Source organism: Camelina sativa, chromosome 15 (genome assembly GCF_000633955.1).
Source record: "Camelina sativa cultivar DH55 chromosome 15, Cs, whole genome shotgun sequence".
In the NCBI taxonomy this organism is placed as follows: domain Eukaryota; kingdom Viridiplantae; phylum Streptophyta; class Magnoliopsida; order Brassicales; family Brassicaceae; genus Camelina; species Camelina sativa.
The window spans coordinates 5,646,511-5,651,045 of NC_025699.1; positions in this window are offsets into that span (position 1 = coordinate 5,646,511).

The following is a 4,535-nucleotide window of genomic DNA, read 5'->3' on the forward strand; positions in this document are numbered from 1 at the left end:
CCGAAGGACCGTCACAAAGACACTCTGGCTAAACAGCCCGCCACAAAGGCCAAACAAATGTCCTAAAAAGGACCGCCACTAAGGCCACACAAATGTCCTAAAGAGGACCGTCACAAAGACGCTCTGGCTAAAAAGCCCGTCACAAAGACCACACATTGTCTAAAAAGACCACCGCACACGGCACACTGACTCGAAAGTCTGCCACTAAGGCCACACACAAGCCCCCTTTAAGGCTCTCCACCGCTAAAATGGACAAATTCTAACTCCCATAAAACTTTCCATATTTAGCACTTTCCATTTTTGGAAACTTCTCTTTCAGGAAACTTTCCTTCACAACCCCGCCTCACGGAAACTTTGTACCCCAACACCACCTCATCTTGTTACTGAGCCGCACAACCAACCATCCCTCCTCAGGAATCTTAACCAACACCTCCTCTCCCTCACGGAGACACTTCCGCAACATAGACACATGGAAAACCTTATGGAATGCACGCATCACCTCAGGTAACTCCAATCTATATGCCACTGGTCCAACCCGCTCAATCACTCTGAATGGACCCATATACCTCGGACTCAACTTAGTCTCTGACAATGACCTGTTCGGACCCCGCAACATGGCCATCTTGAGGTACACTCTGTCTCCTACCTGAAACTCAAGATCTCTCCTCCTCTTATCAGCATAACTCCTCTGCCTATCCTGAGCCTCCTTCATGTTCAGCTTGAGAACCCGAATCTTCTCTGAGGTCTCCTGAACAAAACTAGCACCAAACATGCTCCTCTCCCCCACCTGAGTCCAGCATAATGGTGTACGACATGGCCTCCCATACAAAGCCTCATAAGGAGCCATCTTAATACTCGCCTGATAGCTGTTGTTGTAAGCAAACTCTACCAGGTTCAGGTGATCTGCCCAATGGCCACCCCAATCCAACACACACATCCTCAGCAAATCCTCCAGCGTCTGGATCGTCCTCTCTGACTGTCCATCAGTCTGGGGATGATAAGCTGTACTCATATGCACCTTAGTGCCCATCTCTGCCTGAAACGCCTTCCAGAACACCGAAGTGAACTTGGAATCCCTATCAGACACAATGCTCGCTGGCACCCCATGCAACCTGACTATCTCCCTCACATACTTCTTAGCCAAGACCGCTGCTCCATCAGTCTTCTTAATGGCCAGAAAATGTGCTGACTTAGTCAACCGGTCCACAATGACCCAAATAGCATCAAAGGTCCGTGACACTGGCAATCCCACCACAAAATCCATAGTGATCATATCCCACTTCCACTCAGGAATGGGTAAACTCTTCAGTAACCCGCCAGGAACCTGATGCTCAGCCTTCACTAGCTGACACACATCACACCTCGAAACCCAACTAGCTACATCCTTCTTCATCCCGACCCAATGATAGTACCTCTTGAGATCACGGTACATCTTAGTCGCTCCTGGATGAATGGACAACTTGCTCGCATGAGCCTCTCTCAGAATCTCCTGTCTCAACTCCTCATCCTTGGGCACACAAACCCGACCGTGCACCAAGATAGTACCATTATCTGAGACCTGATACTCTGAATCCACATCCTTAGAGGCATTCACCAGCCCCAAATCCTTCTCCTGAGCCAACCGCACTCTACTCAGAAGATCTGCTCTATCTACTGCTTCCAAACCCAACGGTTCCTGTGAAACAGCACACAAGCTCAAAGCACTGATCTCCCCTACCAGAGACTCCATCTCCTGCTCCTGAGCCGAAGCTACCCTCTTCCGACTCAGAGCATCTGCAACCGTGTTAGCCTTTCCAGGATGATAGGCTATCTCCAAATCATAATCTGCCACAAGCTCCATCCACCGCCTCTGTCTCAAATTCAGCTCAGGCTGAGTGAATATATACTTCAGGCTCTTATGATCTGTAAACACCTGTACCTTTGCACCATAAAGATAAGATCTCCAAATCTTCAGGGCAAAAACTACAGCACCCATCTCCAAATCATGAGTAGGATAGTTGCCTTCATGCACCCGCAACTGCCGCGATGCATAGGCAATCACCTTCCCATGCTGCATCAGAACACACCCCAAACCAACTCTAGATGCATCTGTATAAACCACATAGGGTTCCCCCTGCTCAGGCAAAGCCAACACTGGCGCAGTAGTCAACATCTCCTTCAGGCTTGCAAAGCCTTCCTCACACTCTTCTGACCAGACAAAAGGAACATCCTTCCCTGTCAACTTAGTCATAGGACGTGCTCTGCTTGCAAACCCCTGCACAAATCTCCTGTAGTAACCTGCCAATCCAAGGAAACTTCTGATCTCTGTGGCATTCTGCGGTCTAGGCCAATCTCTGATAGCCTGAATCTTCTCTGGATCTACAGAAACCCCCTCTGCAGAAACAATGTGACCCAGAAAGCCCATCTCACGCTGCCAAAAACTACACTTGCTCAACTTGGCAAACAACTTCTGCTCCCGCAGCTTCTCCATAACTGCCCTCAAATGCACTGCATGCTCCTCAGGACTCTTAGAATAAACCAGGATATCGTCGATGAAAATGATGACAGATACATCCAGAAACTCCTGAAACACACTGTTCATCAATCTCATAAACGCTGCTGGCGCGTTAGTCAATCCGAAAGGCATCACCACAAACTCATAGTGCCCATACCTCGTCCTGAAAGCAGTCTTCCTCACATCTGCCTCATCTATCGGTATCTGATGATAACCCGACGCCAGATCTACCTTAGAGAACCGAGTAGCACCTCCCAGCTGATCCAACAACTCATCAATCCTGGGAAGAGGGTACTTGTTCTTGACAGTGACCCGGTTCAAACCCCATTAGTCAATGCACAAGCGGAAACTCCCATCCTTCTTCTTAATAAATAACACCAGTGCTCTCCACGGTGATACACTAGAACGTATAAATCCCTTGCTCCATAAATCCTCTAGTTGCTTCCTCAGCTCAACTAAACAAATACTCAAGTATGCCGACATCAACTCGCCGCCACCTAAATATCAACCCTCTTGTTCGTCCAAGAACCTCTAGTAACTTGCCACTTAGGGAAACTTCCCCAAGATAACTTATTCCAGAAATAGCTTTTCCACTTGGCAATTCTCCACAGTAAATCATCAATACGAGCGTAATAAAACAAACAAGTACCATACGTTCGCATATTCTGATTCACCGCGTCAAATGCTTTGCAGGCAGCTAACTCAAACCACTTGACTTATTCCCTCCAACAAGTTTACCAAAACCTTGGATCTAGCAACCCTGTCCAACTCCAATGAACTTCATCCAGCATCGTTACAACGATTAGTTTATCCTGCCATGAAGGCTTTTCGTGAACTTATGTATCTGGCAAACATGCCTCTCCCGGCTCAATCCTGCTGTAACTCCCCTTCCCGGGACTCCGGCACCACCGGCCTCACAATCCTGGCACACAGCCAAACATTCATAACCGCTATGGTCATAAAACCTTGTCCCAAAAGTCAACACATTCAAAACCCGAGATTAAACCACCGTCAATCTCTTAAGGTCTACATTCAATCGTTATGTTTATACTCACGTCCTAGGAATTGCTTGCTCCCAACTCTTCCACTCTTAGGTCGCAACCTTCGAGTCATACCGATCTCACTCTCAGACCAGCGTCTTCGAGTTATACCGTCTCACTCTTGGACCACAATCCTCAAGATCTCGGTATCAGGGGAACTACTCATCCCCTCAGGAGAACAACATCCCCTCTGCCACTCTCGGAGCCCTCAGCCCCTCGAGCTATCGGTATTCAGGGGAATCACCATCCCCTCAGGAGCAACAATCCTTAACGACTATAAACATCTCTCGACACAACTACCTCCTGTGATCCAAGTATAACATTGCAATGTTACACCTACCCACTCAATTTCTAATATCCAACTGGATTAACCACCAAGCAGAGAAATATCTGCTCCAACTGCATATGTCCACCTATCCGCCTCTCTAGGCCCGATACCTCTTGAGAATAATCTCATACCGGTCATCTACAACCGCTCCATCCTCTTAACATAAGGTGGAAAGTCCTCAACATCCGCAGCCCTCGACTGCACCCCACCATATGCAGCACAACTGGAGCCTACACTGGTACCCCTCTCGGTAACCGCTCCAACAGCACGCCAACAGATCCGCCAAGCGATCATCTCGACCCTGGGCTCCACCTGCTGCAACCCCACACCTGGGTTCCCAGCACCCCCGGCACGCTCACCGGCTAATCCCCTCTGGTCCCTCCTGATACGCTTGCGACCCTCTGACGTACCTCCTCGTGGAACTCTGGACCACACACTCGCTGGCCTCGGGACCCGCCCGACAATGACCACGACCACGTCCCCGTCCACAACCAACAACTCAAACACCTTAACCACTGATCTTCCAAGAACAGAGGCTATCAAGTAGAAAACAAAACAATACCACACAAAGAAACATAACAATAACTCACCGTGGAATCTCATTGAAGGCTCGAAGAGGATGTTCTAGGACTCCATGCCACACACAATTGACTAACTCACATAATCAATCAAG